Source organism: Passer montanus, unplaced genomic scaffold (genome assembly GCF_014805655.1).
Source record: "Passer montanus isolate IOZ18808 unplaced genomic scaffold, ASM1480565v1 scaffold16, whole genome shotgun sequence".
Classification (NCBI taxonomy): domain Eukaryota; kingdom Metazoa; phylum Chordata; class Aves; order Passeriformes; family Passeridae; genus Passer; species Passer montanus.
The window spans coordinates 13570980-13590731 of NW_024363160.1; the positions used below are offsets into that span (position 1 = coordinate 13570980).

The following is a 19752-nucleotide window of genomic DNA, read 5'->3' on the forward strand; positions in this document are numbered from 1 at the left end:
AAAACAAGACTGGTTTCTTTTAAGACCAAAAGGACCAATTAAAAAGTTTAATTTGACATCTTGCAAAATATCCTGCTTCCTGTAATTCCTCATGCCATAAGACCTGCCCTGGAAACCTGTCATGGACCAAGATTGAATGGTCTCCATTTTCTGAATCTCACAGCACGGCTGTGCCACAGCTCCTGAGCCCCATCACTGCAGGGTCAGCTGCTGCTCTGTTTGCAGCAACAAAAGGGCACTGGTACAGAAGCCCAGCTTTGTGCCAGCACTCATTTTGACCATTTAATAATTTACACCAAAAAAAAAAAAAAAAAAACCACAAACACAAAAAAACCACAAAAAACCCGCAAGCTTAAGACAAAGTAGGTTGAAACTATATATTACGGAAAGGCACCTGCTCTCTAGTTGACTCTAAAGTCAGCTGTTTGAAGAGTATTTTTATTGTTTCCTTCATGGAATAATAGAATGATTTGGCTTGGAAGGGATCTTAAAGCTCATCCAGTTCCAAACCCCTTGCCATGGACAGGGACACCTTCAACTAGACCAGGTTGCTCAAAGCCCATCCAACCTGACCTTGACTTTTCTCTTATCATAGCAAGTTCTAAGGCAGCCAGTGCATTAACAACTCTCACATAAGACATAGCTTGCACTGAAAACCTTTTGCACTTGCAAGTCTGGCCAGCTCTGCCAGAGCACCTCCTGGAGTAACACCCAGCTCCCTTTGCAGGCTCTCCTCATTGCCTACACAACACAGCAAGTACCAGCAGGCACTTATAAACCAGGGAGGGACAAACCATTTCATGTTGTGAGCTGCTTTCATCCCTTCCAGCTCAAGGAGCACACAGGAAGAGGGAAAAACCAGAGGTCAAGGTGGCAGAAACAGCCCTCAACCAAATGGAGGTAGGGGCTGCTCAAGGCTACCAGGCACTACTGTTTCACTGTAATGAGAAGTCACAGAATATCCTGAGTTGGACAGGACCCACAACAATGCTCAAAGGCACAGCTATACAGGCTTTTTCTAGCATCCCATTTGTCAAGAAGAAACCAGAGAATTTACACCCAATTAATATTCACATTTAATCCAAGCCTGATACATACCACTATTTTCTTGCCCAGTTAATGTACAATTTATCCATCTTTGCCTGTAGAATAGAGCTCTCATCCATTAGATCTGGACTCCCTCAAGAGAAATTTAAGTCAATGAGGATTCTTGGCTTCCTGATGGTCTCTTTAGTAGCCAGATATTGTTTTCTCTGTTTGGTCTTCAAACATCAGCAATGCCCTATTACCTTACTCAGCTCAAGAAGGAAAGACTCGGAACTTATATTTCTGCCAGCATTTTCAAAAACATCCCTCCTGCTTGGATCATCATCACTGCAAAGGGTTTTAAATACAGCATCTTGCATCCTACAACCACTGAGCAGCTCTCTGATTAAAAACTTGCACTGGTACCAGGCAGATTTGACATGCATTTTAGAAGTTTTGTGGTTATTTTTCTAACATCATATATCACCATTCTGATTTTGTTATAACTTCCCTCTAGTTACCTGGATTGGGTGGTTGTCTGTGCTGTATCTTCATGTCACACCCATAAAACAATGCCCCACTTAAATTCCCTGTGAAAGGAGGACTTAAGCTTCTTGAGATCTCTCTCAGAGGAACTGAGAAGGGTAACCCCAGAATCTGCAAAATTACTCAGGTGAGTACATTTTGCCTAAATTAGAAGTACTGAAGGAATACACAGAGAGGGAGAGGTAAGGATTTAGTTGTTACTACATGCTGTCAGAGCTGTTTTATCACACTTAGTCCAGATGACCTGTAGCAATACTGTGGAACAGGTCAGAAGTACACATTACAAGTGAGGTATTCAAATGACAAAAAAAGTTCATTTTCATTACTAATGGAATAGATATGACAAAGACATATCAAATTTCCTAACTATACGACTGGTCACTTACAGCAATGTAGTTTATAATATATAGCATGTTTTAATGTAGGTGTCAAACAACAGAAAGCATGAACAAACCTCATTTCTGAGCCTTCATTACTGTCTTAAGAACCAGATAATTTTACATAAAGCTTTTTATTTCTGCCATATTGCAGACTCAGAGAGACATTAACAAGCGACTTGTCATAATGGTCTGAACTCCCATCAGATGGTCATATTTCAGTACATGCCCCTTAGCACAGCCTGTTCATTCACAGCAGCCACACCCACCATTCCCAGAGGAGACTCTGGGACAGAGCCTCTCTTGGGAGAGTTAATCCCTTGGGGAGACTTCCCTTTGATTTATATGACGACATTACATTTCCACTTCCAAATCCTAAGAAATAGTCTCTTTTCTCCTTTAGTCTACATCTGTCAAAAGCCTGATATTCCAGTGTTTCACACTCAGAGAATGGTTTAGAGTCTTAACCTTTTCAGAATTAATTGCATTTCCCATATCCATCAGAATAGATTTATTGGAGAAATAAATTTGGCCAATAAAGTGATATGCTGCTTTAATTCTGTTTGAACAGAATAGGCAAGAAAGGGGTGAGAGTCAGGGTTGCTTTCTATCATGTGTAATAGAAGGAAAAACAACTCACAGGACAAAGGGTCCAAATTGGTGCAAATGAAACTTCTCTCAGCTTGCACATTGGCACAGCACTGGACACAAAAACTAATACCAGGCTAGCCCAGAGCCACCTTTCCTCTTTAACACTTGTGAGACATTTTTATTAAGTAAAAATAAAAGGAATGGTAAAAATTCAGAATTAGCCAGAGAGCAAACACACTGTAGAAAGATGCTGTTCCTCTTCCACGTGTAGAGCACCCTGAGGCCTGCAGGCCAGGACACATGACACTTAAAAAGACATGGGAAACAGAAGGCTGTGGGAAGGCAAGTCATGAGGCTGTTCCTTGTACTTGCCAAAAAAAATGTCACCACATCTAGCCTTTACCACAAAAAGCTGAGGATGAGGGTCAAGTGTCAGCATGGGGGGTAGAAACAGGCAGCCAAGAAAGAAGAGGTGGGCAGATGCCTGTGGGGTCTGCCATGAGGGGAAAAAAAAGAAAAAGGCATCTTACAAACCTGTTCGCTACAAGTCCCACATTCATAACTGTTTCCAAATGGAAGGCTGTGAAAAGCCAAAACAAACATTTCCAATTCTTTTTGAACCCATCAGACAATATAGGAAAAATATGTGCATTTTATGGTTTGAGGGCACAACCTTTTAATTATGTGTTTGCATTGTCATGTCCAAGACCTTTTTTCTCCTCAAAAATTAATATTTCCTCAAGCAATGCAGCTATTTATCTTGGATGAACATAAATTGAAACAGAATCTGCCTGTGCAGAGAGAGGCTCAGAAGGGTTAGAACATGACACCTAGGGGAATTCAGAACGCACTGCAATGCAATCCTCCTCATTTTTCTAGGGCTTTTTCAACTCGGCTCCCTACAGTTCTTAAGAGTTTCCAGATATTGTTTTGCATATGCTTTATGTGCATGTGCAGAAGCACTTAAAAAACAGAGAACAAGTACAGGTAGTGGGGAAGGTAGGGAGAAACTGACAAAAAGAAAATGTAGGAATTTCCTCTGTACCAGAGCTGAATGAACAGCAGCTCCTGGCATCTAAGAGCAGCAAGTGTTCTGGCATTTACTCACCTCTCCTTTCTCTGGATAGAGCACAGCCTCATGAGCTGAGGAAAATGTCAATCAACTGCTTTTACCCCTAAAGACTTATACCTGCAGAAAGCTGTAAAGTAATGATTTACAAATGATACTTAAATTAAAATGTATTGAGGCATTACATGAAAATCCAGGCCTACTTTGGAAAAGACATTACATTTAGTCATAATTTGGGCTCTCAGAAAAGTTACATCTACTGTGCAGACATCAACTTTCCCCTCTTCAAATCTTACAGACTTAGTTGGCCAACAATTCACCCAGTAACTTCCAAGATGTGCATAATAGCAATAACAGAAGCAGAAATAGCAGAGTTCATTTTTACTTAATTACTTAATGGATAAGTGCTAAAGCACCAAGAGGACACTGAAGAAAGACTTTTTCTATAATCAATCTAATTATTATTTCACAATAGAGAGGGTTTCTTGCACACACAACACCTTTCAAGCAAGAACATAAGAAAAATAAATGCTTCCTACAGAATTTACATGACCTATCACTAACATGGACCCTTGGTGTGAGTGCCAATGAACAGCTACTTTATCAAACACTGTGCAACAGTGTACTAGGAGGGAAAATCCAGGCTTAGTCACTCAGTGTAAATTCTGACATCTGCAAAGATTTCAATGAGATACTTTTGGGCAAAACCAGCTGGGCAGCCAAGTCTGGGTTTAGTCATGGGTGAAATTTCCACACACACTAACACTCACAGGCCTTGAATGTCTTGCCCTGGAAGGGTGAAAACTTCCCCCTTGTGACCTCAACTTCATTTCTCTGTTGATTAAGCTGAATTTCAGCTGCGCCTTACAACTCACTGTCCCCAGGTGTTGCAATCAGGCAGAGCAAAGAGCACCCTCTCTAAGTAAAAGAATATTATTTGCAAATACTTCAGCTTTCAGAACTTTGCCTGGAAAGTGTTGTAGCACGGACTCAAGATGTTCTGTTACGAAAGGAGGGGGAAACAGAAATGTGAAATGTGTTCCAAATTAATCCCAAGTTTTGAAATCTATGAGACACAACTTGACCAGACAGACCTGTGAGGTTTCCCATTAGATCACTATACTGTAAATCCTTACTCCATCCAGGAGGCCATACTCAACCCCAGCATTAAAAGGTGAATTGTACAAGGCCCTCATCTCCCCCAGAAGTGAATTCACAAGGCAAGCAGTGTGACCTACAACTGTTTTGTAACCCAACAGAAACATCCCTTTTCTTCTTTGTAAACCACTGATAGCACTATAATTTCTGTAACCTCAAAAAAATTAAAAATAGGAAAAGAGACAGTCAGATTTCTCAAAGTGTTACCTCCAAATTTACAATCCACAAGTAAATGTTCCCAGATAAAACAAAACAAAACAAAAAACTCTCTTTGGGCAAACCAGAAACAGGCCAATAATTTATCTTTGGTTCAATGTGCACAGGGTACCAGTGCTTTATTTAGCTGCAGCAGCAAAAGCTCAACTCAACCTTGGCCACAAAAGTACTTGAAAACTCTACATACCATTATCACAGTGAGGGGGATGGTTAGTCTAAGAACACCTCTGAAAAATGAGGGAGCGCCTCATTTTTTGGAGACCTGTATCAATCCCTACTCCATATTCACTACTTTGAGCATCAATTAAGGAAACAAGGACCAATCCCATCATCCTGCCATACAAAGCTCCTCTGCACCTGTATACAGGAAGCAAAGAACAATCTTTTTGCTAGTGGTGGTGTTTTCTGGGAATGTTTTAACATCCTTTCCATCCCAGATTAATTTTGTTCTGTAGCAACTACTTTCCCACAAAAAGCTCTAGCAACCTTCCTTAGTATGACCATTTACTTTATGCCAATCTCAAGCACGAAGCTGCCAGATTTACCACACTCTGAAGAAAAAGGACTAACAGCATGTCTGTCTTCATGTCCTTCCAAGCACGATAAGAATTAACCTTATAGCAAAAGTCAAAAGTATTGGTCACAGAAAGACACACTGAGATATTTCAGATTAAAAGGCCATGCTACTAGAAATCCAGCCTTATATAATTTCTCAAAATTAAGGCTGCATTTGCTCCATAAACCTGGCAAGTAAAATATTACAGTCATATAATAAATGGGCAAAAAGGAGTAATAGGTATTAATGACTTGGCCAAAACTAACCAAGAATGAAGTCGTGAAGAGAACCCAGGAGTTCTCAAACCAACCTACACTGAAGAGCAAGGCCAAAATGTATCACAGTTGTGCAGGTAATTGCTGATGTGACACACAACATTCCATCCCAAATGCAAGGAATTAGATATACAGACTCAAGTGTCAGACAATGAACAGGATTTGTGCATTCGCTTCCCAGAAATCGTGAATTACTATTATTTTTATTATTCATACAACAGTAATTTTTATTATATATATTATATAGTTATTTCTTTTCTGACTGTGCACAGGGGGAATTAGCTCAAATGGTAGAGCGCTTGCTTAGCATGCGAGAGGTAGCGGGATCGATGCCCGCATTCTCCAGCATCAAATTTTGCTGAACAAGGGGCTGGAGAGCAGCCCTGCAGGAAGGGCCCCAAGGGCTGGTGGCAAGTTGAACACGAGCCAGCAGTGCCCTGGCAGCCAGGAGGGCCAACCCTGTCCTAGGGGCCATCAGGAGCAGCACTGCCAAACGGGCAAGGGAGGGGATTGTCCTGCTCCGCTCTGTAGCCTCACCTCGAGTGCTGTGAGAAGTTTTGGGCACCACAATATAAAAAAGGCATTAAGCTCTTCCAGAGCATCCAAAGGAGGCCACAAGGGTGATGAAGCGTCTGAAGAGGAAGCCTGATGAGGAGTGGCTGAGGTCACTGGTCTGCTCAGACTTGAGAAGAGGACACTGAGGGGACACCTCATTGCAGTGTGCAGCTTCCGTGTGAGGGGAAGAGGAGGGATGGACACCAATGTCTCCTCTCTGTGTGACCAGTGACAGGACTCAAGGGAATGGCTTGAAGCTGTCAGGGGAGGTTTAGATTGGATGTTATTAGGAAAATATTTTTTATCCAGTGGGTGGTCAGGCACTGGAGCAGGCTCCCCAGGGAAGTAGTCAGAGCACCAACCTGACAGTCCAAGAAGCATTTGGAACATGCTCTCAGGCCCATGGTATGATTCTTGGAGTGTTCTGTCCAGGGCCAGGAGGTGGACTTTGATGATCTTAGTGGGTCCCTTCCAGCTCAGGATATTCTATGATTTGAGGAGCATCATATACCATTACACAAGTTTTTCCTGTTTATTCGTATAACTGATCTATTTGATTCCAGTTCTGGAATGGTTTTTAAAACTCTGTGTAGTTCTAGACTGGTTATAAAAATTAGGTTATTGGGTCAAAAATATGAGTGCTGACTGACAGACTTAACTATCTATATCTATTCAGGCAAGAAAACCATGTTTCAGCAAACACTGCATATTAAGAATTGATTTAGACAACATTTTTGGGGAGGGCTGGAGGTGTATACACAGGGGGAGGGCAAAGACAGGAAGTTGTGCACACAACTAATTCTTTCTATATTTTTTCGATATTTTTGAATGGCATTATGCACTCTCCAGTCATGACCCCTTGCTTGCTGAACATTAAGCCTCTCAGCATTACTGCAAGAACCTTGCTCTAGTCCACAACAACTTTCTAAAGCTATGACAAAGACCCAGCTGCAGTTTTCTCCAAAGTTCAGAGTGTTATGTCCAAGATTAAGGCATTATGCACTCTCCAGTCATGACCCCTTGCTTGCTGAACATTAAGCCTCTCAGCATTACTGCAAGAATCTTGCTCTAGTCCACAACAACTTTCTAAAAGCTATGACAAAGACCCAGCTGCAGTTTTCTCCAAAGTTCAGAGTGTTATGTCCAAGATTAAAGTTCAGGCTATTACATACATAAGAAACAGATGAAAAGTCTGGATCTGAACCCATAGTCCTACAGTTACAGAGGTGGAGCCAGAAGCTGAGACTCTTTCTGGATCCCCAGAGGATTCAAATGATCTAAACTTGGAAAGTCCACAGTTTTGGCTATGGTCCTTCCACAGCTATTCTCGGATGATATTTCTTCATTCTTTTCCCCAATTTTAGCATCTCTTTCCAAGCAACCCATCCTTTTCTACCTATACAGCTTCCTCCAAGCACTTGGTCCTTTGCTATTGCCAAGTTTCAACCAACAATTCAGATTGTTGCTACTTGACACAGGCCTTTCATACAGAAAGCACAAACCAGGACTGAAGTGAAGTATAGGAATAACCAGACCACTGGCAAGCCCAAAACCTGCTGTTCAAAAGCCAAAGATGAAATAAAATGCCAAAGCAATGCAAAGGGATGTGCATCCAGATCCTTCATGAGTCCCACATTTAAAAAGCGATGTGATCCCTTGCTTCCCACCCTCAATTGGAAGCACAGCATCTGCAACACAGAGGAAGAGACATGCAGAGATACAAAACATTAAAAGGTCCTTTTACAAAAATGCAGTTTGTAGTAGTTCTCATTTGCCTTAACCTTATTTTTAAAAAGCAATGAGTTTACATGACAGCTTCAGTATCTGGGGCACTTCCAGGAAAACAACGGATGTATGTTCTCTGCAGTCTGGTGTGTGTGATGTCAATCCTGATCTAAATAATTAGAAACTGCAGCAATTTAAATCAGCATCTGGGGCACTTCCAGGAAAACAACGGATATATATTCTCTCCAGTCTGGAGTGTGATGTCAATCCTGATCTAAATAATGAGAAACTGCAGCAATTTAAGCCAAAGAAAGGCAACTGTACTAGTTGTGAAGAGTCTCCTTCTTGAAAGGAAGGGGGAAAGCAGGACTCCTTTCCCCGTTCTTTTTAGAGGTAGCAACTCAGGATCATCCCAGCATATTTGTCTCAATTAGTTTTGATATGTCAGAAGGAAGCATTACATTACTTTAAAGAAAACCTGCCTTATAAATTAATATGCTTTAATATACCCTCAAGTTATTTGAGTTTCTTCTGAAGAATCAATCACATAACTCCCCTTGACTGAGGGCTTGATTAGAATATCTGACTCCATCTGGACCAATCCATACACTTGATGAACTGCTTGTTTCTGAAATTTCCCTCTTGAGCTGATTTATGCTAAAATATTAAAAGCAAAACTAACAAAAAAAATTATTAAGTGGATGAATAAAACTTGCCTTGCTGCCTGTACAGAATGTGTCATTTTACACAAAAAGCTAACTTTCCCTTAAATATCCCAATTAAGTTGTTTTGTTAACTAATAAATCTAGTTTACTAGATCAGATTGTTATTCATTGTGCTAATCCATCTGGTTTATTAATGCTTATATTTCTCTACATAAACTTCTGGCTGCTGAAACCCAAAATTCTCAAAACCAGGAATTACTTTATGCTGTCTAAACACAGAAAAGGGGGGGGAGAGATAAAATACATAGAGCCTGGCCTTGACTCACACAACACTGTTACTCTATCAAAGGGGATTATCTGACCAAGAATTATCATTCCTGAGGTGCACTTCAGTGGATAAGAACAGCACTCAGAGCAGATGGATGCATTTGCAATTAGAAAGCTTTGCACTGGAGAGTGCCATGGAGAGCTGGAATGAACTCACACAACACTGCTACTCTATCAAAGGGGATTATCTGACCAAGAATTATCATTCCTGAGGAGCACTTCAGTGGATAAGAACAGCACTCAGAGCAGATGGATGCATTTGCAATTAGACACTGGAGAGTGCCATGGAGAGCTGGAACGATGTAGAGGTTTCCTTTTCCACAGCAGCCCAGGCTATACTCAAACCACACCTCAAAGACGTCTGTCCCACGCGTTCTTAAAACTCTCCTTTGGTAAACAGTGGCACCAGTTATTTCAATATTTTGCAGCTTAGACTGCTGGTTATCGTGCTGGCCACAACCAGCCTTCCTCTACAGCTCTGCTATTCCTGGACGCTTTCTCAATCTCTGTCAGCCGGAACAACTGAACTCTCCAAGCAGGTACAGCTTCCTTCTTCCAGCCTGGAAAGCAGCCGGCATGTTTTGGACATCACCACAAGCTACACGGTAACAGTATGAACTCTGTTCCTGGAACAAAGGGCAGGAGATCTGTGGTGTTTGACCCACCAGATCTCTGCTCAGAACTACGAGGAAAAATTTAAATGCAGCCAACATCTAGTGCAAGAAAATGTCTTCCAGACCCCAGATTGGCAACCAAAGGGACACAATATACTTCCCAGTCTTGTATTTGCTTTTTACATTATTCCAACCTCTTAAATAAGAATATATTCCAAATTCATAATGGTCAATAAAAGAAGAAAAACCTGATTACTCTGCCCTGGTTTTGAAGCCATATGATTGTGTAACTCATTTATATCAAAGCATCAAGTTCTATACATATGTCTTTGCTACCAGTAAAGGAATGCACACTCAAAAAACAGCACATCTGAGAAGCAATTTGAAGCTTGCAGCAATGCCAAAAGAACTGAGAGAGAAACAACAGAAGAAAGTGGGGTTTTACAATTAAAATACAAATGGTTGAGCAAGAAGAACAAAGCACAGAGAGTGGAGGTGTAGGGTTTGCTTACACACAGGGTGATGTACCACTAACTCTTCCTTTTTGAAGTCAGTGAATTTAGCAAAGATAGATTTCTCCCTGGTGGCGACAGGAGGACTGCACTGCCACACTGCAGGAATACACGTGCAGGACTGAGACTTGCTAGTGGAAAAAACCCATTGCTTCTTAACCCCTTTCTCTTGCCTTCCCGTAGATTCCTATTCGTCCTTCTCCAAGGAATATCAAAGCCTGCTGGAAGAGCTACAAAACACTACCAAAAGCACTGTTCAGTGTAAATGTGTGAGGAGAAGCTATGATAGAAGGAAGTGCTGTCATGCTGGCATAGCCACATACAGCCCCACCTGGAGCTGCAATCTTTCACTATCACAGGTTAAAGCAAAACCATGCACTTCACTGAGTTTGATCAGTACACAAGACAAAATTCAACATCTTACAATTTGCTTGTTATTTAGTTCCTATTGCATCTCTTAAAGTGGCAAGGGTGCTTATTACTAATCCATTGGATCTCAAGTGGGTAATTATATTTATCTGCTTCTGGAACACTGACTGATAATCTCACGTTACGCTGAGATGAGCCAAATTTAAATGGTCCTAACTAAAGTCTACAGCTGCAATCATAATCTCCTTTTTCAATTCCTAAGAAAAAGAGAAGAGTGAACAAGCTTCTTTTCCACATTTAGTCTTATTACAAGCTCATTAGAGACATCATCACTACCTTCAGCATGTGCATGACCTTTCAAAGTCCAGAACAATTTGATGCTCAATTCCTTTCAGATCTATCCAGTTTCCACATGATGTGCTCTTTATAACTTGTAGCCCCACCAAATGAAAAATTGACACTAAGCCCATCCAGCCTCTAGGTTGGATCAGCCTGACTATTTTTGATTCAGAGACAAACAATTATCATGGTTTCAGATATTTTTCCTTAACAGCAAAAAATAGTTTTATTTTGAAAAATAACATTTTGCAAGCATTTAGTCCTTAAAATAAAGAGGGATAAAAAAAAAGTATGCCAGAGTGAGGGAAAATACTTTTCCTGCGGCAACCCAAATAGCCAGAGATATCAAATCCCAGTACTAAGTGATAAAGGCTGCTTTTATAAAGAAAATGTAAATGCATGTTACAGAATACACTATAGAATCAAGTATTACAAGTCAAATAACAGACTAGAATTGGTGGTAAGCATGGGAAAGCAGGTGTCCTTTCTATATAAGTATATGTAAGTTTATATAAGTATATATATATAAAAGTTTACATAAGTATATATAAGCTGTTTAGAATTGTCCTGGTTCTGGCCCGGATCAGTGGGATGGGGTGTGGCAAAGACCCTGTGGAATTCAATACCATTTTACATCAGGGACATCTGAAAAGCCAGGGACAGCGGAAAGGGGCTCTTTTTCTTCCAAGAAGGAGTAAGCATGGAGGGCATAGGGTCTGTCCACCATTGTTTTTCATTGACTTGGGTTTCATGAGCATTTGGCATGTAAATCACCCTCTCTTTGTATATTTTTGTTATTACTATAGTTGCTGTTACTGTTTCCTTATCTCAGTGCTATTTCCAGTAAACGGCTCTTATCTCCATGTGTGATTTCTGCTTTTTTCTCCCACCAGAGAGGGAAGGGGAGCAGCTCACAGTTTTTAATGGGAGTACTGAATTGGGGAATACCATTCCTAAACCATGAAATTAGTCCAGTCAGTATTTACAGTTTGTTTTATGCAACGTGTATATGACGCTACTCACATGGAAGGATGAATAAATACATTTTATAAATTTATGAATTTGCAAAACTAGAAGATGGCAGTGGTCATTTGCAATGGCTGTGAAATCAAGCTGTTATTTAACCTCAGTCTAAGTAAGTATTTTTCTACTTCCTCTGGATTCCTCATCTGTATTTCTTAAGAAATATACTTGTACTGCAAAGCCTATATCAGATTCGAGGACCTCTTCAGCTGTTTAACCATGAAATCCCAAGCCATTCAGCCACATATTCCCTGCCTGTTTATTAACACAATACTTGCCATTTTAAATTCCTGGATTGCAGTTTGTTCTGGGTTACCTATTCATGTCCTCACAGAGAGGACTGATCAAATCATGTCCCTCAGCCAACTGGAGCTGAGGATAACAAAGATTTTTCATCAGTTTCCAGTTCTAGATTTCCATCTCAAACACAGCCTGTCTGCTATAGATTTATATACCTATCTACAAGGCCTTTACATTTTGTAAAGCAGAGTTAGGATTACAAATTGAAGAAGAAGTAGTGTGATACATACAGCCACATTTCATGTTCTTTTACATATTTAGTTCCCTTTTGTTTCCTTCTTTCTCCTTTCCTCCTGCCCCTTATTTTGACATGTCAGCAAATGCCTCTTACTGGAAAAGTTTAAGTGTGATTAAATTTCAGTATTTAAAAGATTAAGTGTTACTTTTGTCTCTACATGAATTCATTTTAAATACTCGGGTCTGACACACCTTTGAATTTTTTCCATCTGAAATCTTTGTAACTGCTAACTGGAAGAAATGGCTAAAAACTGTATTCACACAGATATGCTCATGGTGATCCTCTCCACTTATGTTTCCGAGTTGTTTCTCATGTGGCAATTTCTCACACTCAAGACAAGAGTGCAAGGAAGGAAATACCGTGAACATTCTGTAATAGTTGTCTGCATACCTGCAGCCATTAAGTAAACAGTCCATTGTGAGAAGTAAGGATGGACAAAATAAAGAAAGAAAAGTGTCTAAACCCACTAATGCCACCACTTACCACAAGAAAATTGCCCTTTTGTCCTTCCCATGTATCCCACTCATTTGCTCACAAGCAATGAGCAAGGCTGAGATTCACCCAATCTGACTTCAGGGATGTGACTGTTGCAACAGGTAATTGGCCTTGGACTCTGTGGCCAGCAGAGAGCACTGGTCCCTCCAGGAAGATTTGGAGCACATGGAATGCTCTACTCATGGCCAGCCTGCCCACCCTGCATCCTGGCAGATGGTGGAGATGCAGCCAGACCGAGTTCTTTGCACACTGCCACTTGTGCACAGCAGGGACTCGGGATCGTTTTTCCTTAAGTTTTTTTCCATCAGTACTTAAATGTATGCTGTGAGTCAGAAAGGGTCCATTATTTCAATTTAAATTCCACCCCATTTATGCAAATTTGAAGTTCCTGGTCAGCATGAACAGTTAAAGACTTGTTCCTAACTTGCAAACTTATTGCTTCCCTTCTCTCATGAGGATGTTATGACAGGATTAATACTCAATTAATCAACAGAAAATGTTCCTAGACATCCTAGCAAGACTAGACAGCTATAAAGTCTAAAGCTAATTATATGCTATGTGGTGGAGACACAGATTTGCAATCCAAATGGCTGAAGATACTTTATCAGGTCCTTCTAGCTTTTCACATGCCCATTTTGAAGTAAACATGAATGAAACCAAAAACGTTTGAAATAGAACACAGCACAGCAGAAGTGGTTTTCACTGGCTGCTTTGCATTCAGCAAAAGCAAAGGGAGTTTTTACATGAGATGACTGCATTGCATTTCAGTGCTGCATTTTTCATCATCAGTATAACAGTTCTATTTCATTCAAAACTAATGCTCAGGGTTTTATCTTAATTGAGATTAATTTACATTTCTATACAAATTGAAGATACACCCAAAATAAAAAGATATTTGGAAAATATTTCAGTAGACATCTGGAGAAAAATTACAGGAACACACAACCAGGGTAATAATATATTTTCCAAGCACAAGGTTTCATCCCCTCTGTGGATAGCTATTAAACAGCTCAGATAGCAGATTTATGGAAACCTTCAAGCCGAGATTCAGCTGTGTGCAGTTGTGACAAGTTGTCAGACGATTGTATCTCAAGCCTTTGTTCCCCTGTATCTCAAAGATTACAAGCTTATGGGCAGAGCACATCTACAACAGATAGATGGAACTGGGAGTAGTTCAGTCTTCACAAAGCTTAGGTCAGGTTTTGTTTTTGAAAACTTGACTCTGGGACAGTTCAAACCCAGGTCAACTTTTTGCCAAAACCCTGAAGTCCAAAGAGAGTTAGAAGGACAGCTAGCCTGGAGCCTACACATTTAAAGTAGTAGCCTCTCTTCGCAGCCAGGTAGAAAGGAAAATAATCCTCTCAAGTATCCCTTTAGAGTTTTGACAGCTTATATATTAAGTATATATGCATATATGCCTAAATTGTCCACCCTGCCCATGGAAACACTGAGCTTTTGGAACAGAAGCATTAGTCAATGTGATTTTTAAAAAAATAGAAAAAGAAAGATAGCTCTGCCAGATTCCTGGCAAAACATTATCTTCATTGTGATTTCCTCACAGAGAGAAAGGTGATGAATTGAGGAGAAGCAAATGCAGGCCAAGGGGCAGTAGGGCTCTCAGAAGACAGCTTCGTCTAATCTATGGGCTGAAGATTAGATATTCAATTCCAGTCAAAGGAATGGTATTCCGGGTTATGTTGTGGGTGTGGAAGATACCATGATGGGTTCTTTCCAAGTTTAAATGCAAACTGGTTTATACAAGATTATTTTTGGTTAAAGTCACTGTGACATAGTTTCTTTCAGCTGCCCCATTATGTGAGTTTATTAAAAAAAAAAAAAAAAGTTGCATGGTTCTCTCTCAGATCAAACAGTTTCTTTCCTGCCTTTTTCTGCCAAGTTATAATAAAATAAGGACTGTGACCTGAGCAGGATCTTCTACAGCTAACAGAAAAGGAAAAACAGCATGGATAAGAGTTCATGCTACAAAGTTAACGTGAAAAAAAAAAAAAAAACCACAAAAAAAAAATAACACCCACAGGACTAAGGCAAAAATATATATACAGAAAAGCTTTATAAGCACCACAGCCCTACAAAACACATGCTGCTCTCCCATTTTCAGGTATGAGCTGGCAAGGTGCTAACCACTCCATGAACTTTTGAAGTCAGCAAGGCACTGCTTCTTGAACAACATAAAATAACTCTTAGGAGTTTTCTTAGTCTTTCCTTTATGTCTGGCACTAAATCTTTGCAAGATGGTCTTACGTTCCATTCTGTAGTGTCTTCTGACACACTGGCTCTGACTGGCTTGCGTTGATACATGTTTTTTTGTTTTTATTCCAGAGAGTAAAAACCGGTGGTTTTTATGTGCTCAAGCAGTTTGTGCAAGGTTTCTGTAATGTACCATGAGAAAGCCAAAGGCTTCCCAATGGTAGGGGAAATGGCTGACAAACACTCCAGCACTCCAGCTCCAAAATGTTAGAAGGGTAATTGTTGCAAACCCAGCCTCTTGCAAACAGAGGTCCTTGGGAAACCATGGCATTTCCACAGGACTAACGGGAGTCACAAGTGAGAATCTGCTCCTCGCCTGCTGGACTGAAAACTGCATTTTGGTTAAGACATCTCATTGCAGTGCTCAACAGCACAAAGCCATGAACCTGTAGAGAGACAGGGGAGCAAAGCTGTAGCATAACATGAGAAGGCTGGCAGGGGAAAGGCTCTTCCTAAAGCTGAGAAATCCTGTTTTCCTTACTGACCACACTCACTCACAAACGTGACAGCAAAAAGCTTGAAATGAGCTTCATCGGGCTGTGTTCCCTCAGTAGAAGGTGAGCAAGCACAGCTGCCAACAGAAATGCCAGCATCCTGCCACTAAGAGGAGCTGAAATTCAGCTGTCATCATCAGCACGGGCATGCTCCAGCACAGCCCTTTCACTGGGATCCCTCCTCCTCCTCCTCCTCTTCCTCCTAGCCAGGCCAGATTTTACCTCTGATGTGCCAACAGAGAACCCTGCAGCAGACAGCTGCTCTGACCAAGAGCAGGACTAGGCAGAGGAGGTGGTGGCCTGCCAGAGCACACACAGAACTTCCAAGAACTAAATGAAATGCACTCTTTCTGACCCTATGGAGAGGTAAACCATTGGGAAACATGCATCTGTACCAGTCTGTGGAGAGCTCGCAGAGACTTGCCTGTGTGCCTCAACCTACATACACTTACACTTTTAGCTCTAAAAGTTTCCTCTCTCATATTCAAAATATTGTTTGCCTCCCAGGATCATGCAGGCTGTCAATGCAAGTCAAGGTGATTGCCTTTCCCTGAAACTTACGTATTTTTGCTGGCTCGGAGTGGAAGCTGCTGAAGGGATGTCTGGGCTGATGGGAGGAGAGCATCTCAATAACTCACTGGTCTTGAGTTGAGCAATCCTCTCTCCAGCAAGGAGAGAAGAGAAAGCAAGATATATAAAAAACCAGACACAGCATACATTAAACATATTGGCAAGTCTGCCTGTAAGAGGGCAGAAGAAAGGAGCTTCAGTGTACACCAGTTTCCCTAAAGATAGGTTATCTCAACACTTAAAAAGACTGGGAAACTCCTCAGAAACAATTCCTCAAAAATAATGGAAATAAAGAAAACTTTTGACAAGTAGGTATTTTCTAAAGAAACTTCCAGAGAATCAAAAATTTGCACAATTTACTAAAAGTGCAGTAGAAAAGTTCTGAAGATTTTTTTTCTTCACATTTAATCATAGAATGATTTGAAATTAAAGGGACCTGAAAGATCATTTAGTTCCAATGCCATGCCATAAGCAGGGACACCTTCCACTAGACCAACCTAACCTTGAGCACTTCCAGGAATGGGGAATACACAACTTCCCTGAGTAACCTTGTTCAGTGTCTCACCACCTTCACAGCCAAGAATTTCTTCTAATATGGAATTTAAATGTGCCCTTTTTAAGTTTGAAGCTGTTTCCCCCATTCCATCACTATGTGTTCTTGTAAAAAGTCCCTCTCCAGCCTTTCTGCAGCCCCCTTAAGGTACTGGAAGTTACTCTAAGGCCTCACCAGAGCCTTCTCCGCTCCAGGCTGAACAAACCCAACTCTCTCAACCTGTCTTTGTAGGATTGTTAAGGTCATAATGTTCTTCATAACAACATGCTTAAGCTATAACCAAAGCATAAAACTGGAAAGCATTAAAATATTCAAAATATGGGAACCTTTTTGCCTATACCCTTTCTTTTCCAATGGTGTGACTCTCCCAAATGCATATGATGCCAAATGGAAATTCCAAAGGTAAAGTGGTCCCATCATGTCTTATCAGGACATTCAAGCTCTCCACAGATTGCAAATAAATGCAAAAGCACACCATCACAACTGCTATGTGTCACTATTCTATTGTTTCTATTCTTACATACCTACAAACATTAAATACATATATGCATTTTGAAAATCCACATTTTCTTTACTCTGTTGCACATTATTCAGTACCAGCAGGTCAGATTCATTTTTCCATCCAGTAGTTTGTGACCTGCCCTCATTAGTCCCTATAAATGTTATATAATTAAGAGAACCATATTATTTATTTACAAAGATAAGCACAGTCTCCAAAAGGTTGCTTGTTTTTCTAAGGGACAGCTTTGGAATTCATTTAAAGAACTGCATATGTAATTGATTCATTTTTAAATTTTGGGGGGAAAAAGCAATCTCCTGGACGACCTCTAAACACTCCAAGGAGGATGGTTGGAATGAAAGCCAAGATGTTCACATCCAGCAAGTTCTTAATCTGAGTCAAAGAAAGAAAATTGTTCTGAGAATCCTGCCAGTGACAAGAATTATTGCATCCTTTTTCACAAAACCTGATACCTCAAAGTAATTTCCATGGAAGAAATAAATATTTCCTTTTGATTTAGAGAACTCAGCTAATTCATTTAAAGCTGATCTCTTCTTGCACACCTCACAGAGGTGGAACCAAGCAGGTAGACACTGGTGTTGGCACACACAGGAGAAAACTATGATGTACTGCACTTACCACTGGCACTCAGCACTTCAGGTTACATCTAAATAACACAATAGAATGGCTTTAATGAGCACTTCAAAAGACTTTGCTGAATCAGAGCTTTGCTGAATGTTCATTTTTTAAGTGTCAATCTGCATCCATGTGCATTGAGATAATTTATAAATAAATGTATTTAAGTGAAACTGTGGAAATTCATGCTGAGCTAGAACAACTCACAAAACAACAAATCACAGGCACAGAACACAGTCTGGCAGCTGTAATAGTAATTGAATTTTCTGCTTGACTCTTCAACAAGCAGCAAGGATGAAAGCAATATCATGTTTTCATTTTATCTTCCAGGCAACAAAATGGGGTCAAGAGGTCAGTGACAATCTATTAAAAGTTGTGAGGATATTATTTCCCTAGCCCAGGTTTAGAGTTACACAGCTTTTTGTCATGATTAGGATATAAACTGTATAAAAATCTACCTGCCAGGATGTGGGAAGGTCACATGTCAAGAGCTAGCTGCAAAAAACCCTAAACTGGTCTAATCTTGGGGTTAGTGGATTGGACAAACTGTCAGCTATCAGCCTGACTTAAATTGCTTGAGCATGAGGTCCTCTTATTGTTCAAATTCCTTTTTCTGCTTCCTTTTCTTCTTGCCACTAATCTTATTCTTCTTGCTACAAATAGCCTAGAGTTTAACAAATTCACCAGGTGGCTGTATTAAATATGGATTGTATTTCCTGAAAAGGGAAATGCCAGGGTCGAAATCCATTCAGGCTTTAAGAGCTGGTCCACAGGGTGCTGCAGACAGAAAACCTGGGTCTGGAAGAAGGAGAATGCCAGCAGCCATTCCCAGGCACCAGAAGCTCAATACCTGCATGTACAGTCACAGGGACTAGGGACAGACTCAAGGTACATCATGCCTTAGAACCAGGATTACAACAATCACCCGCATAGGTACCCTGTGTACTAAGCAAAACTTTAATAATGCTATTTTTACCAATAGCTCTAACAATATCCATCTTTTTCCAAAGGATTTAAAGAGATCTAATATTTAAGGTATTGGAATTCAGAAGGAGAAAGCTTTATTCGAAGTAGAAAAAAGATCAGGTTTTACTTCAGGATCCAAATATCTTGCATTATATTCTACTTAATTCCAATCCTGCACTAAAACTAAAAATAGGCATACATGATTTTATTGGTTTTAATCCCTACCTCCATTTTTGCTAAGCAAAAGATATACTGAGGTATTTGCTTTCAAGTAAAATATGCTCATTACACTGTATGTGTGTGGCAGTAAAGGTGAAGTCAAGAGAGTATTTGACAGCCTGTAAATGAAAGGTGGCACAGTATACTCTTTGTTTTTGTTGTAACACAAACCACAACTTTGGCCAGTCATCAAGAAAAAAATGGTACCTACAGAGTAAGTTTCACCTTTAGAATTAATCCTATGGTCTTTGTAAAAATAAAGTGAAGTTTCCTGAAAATCTCATGCTCCGGAGTACAATAAATTCCCCTGGTAACATTATGCTAGGTTGAATGAAACTAAAAAAACCAAATAATTTCTTGAGAAACATAACCCACAAGCTTTCAACTCAGTTTATTCACTGTAAACTTTTTGTTAATGCCATAAAATATGCAAGAAACAAAATTTCCCCTGAGCCTTATGTTCAGTGAAATGAAAATGTTTCTGCTTATCTGTACCACAATAAAAGCCAAAAACTTACTGAACCCTGCCAGAAATTATGTCGTCAATAATTTTAGCTAACTTTTCCCTCTA

The 19752-nt window shown here is 40.2% G+C and overlaps 1 pseudogene; it reads right to left on the reverse strand.

Annotated features, from left to right (window-relative positions):
- The window catches only part of LOC120499218, a 75871-nt pseudogene that overhangs the window by 42661 nt on the left and 13458 nt on the right, over window positions 1-19752 (reverse strand).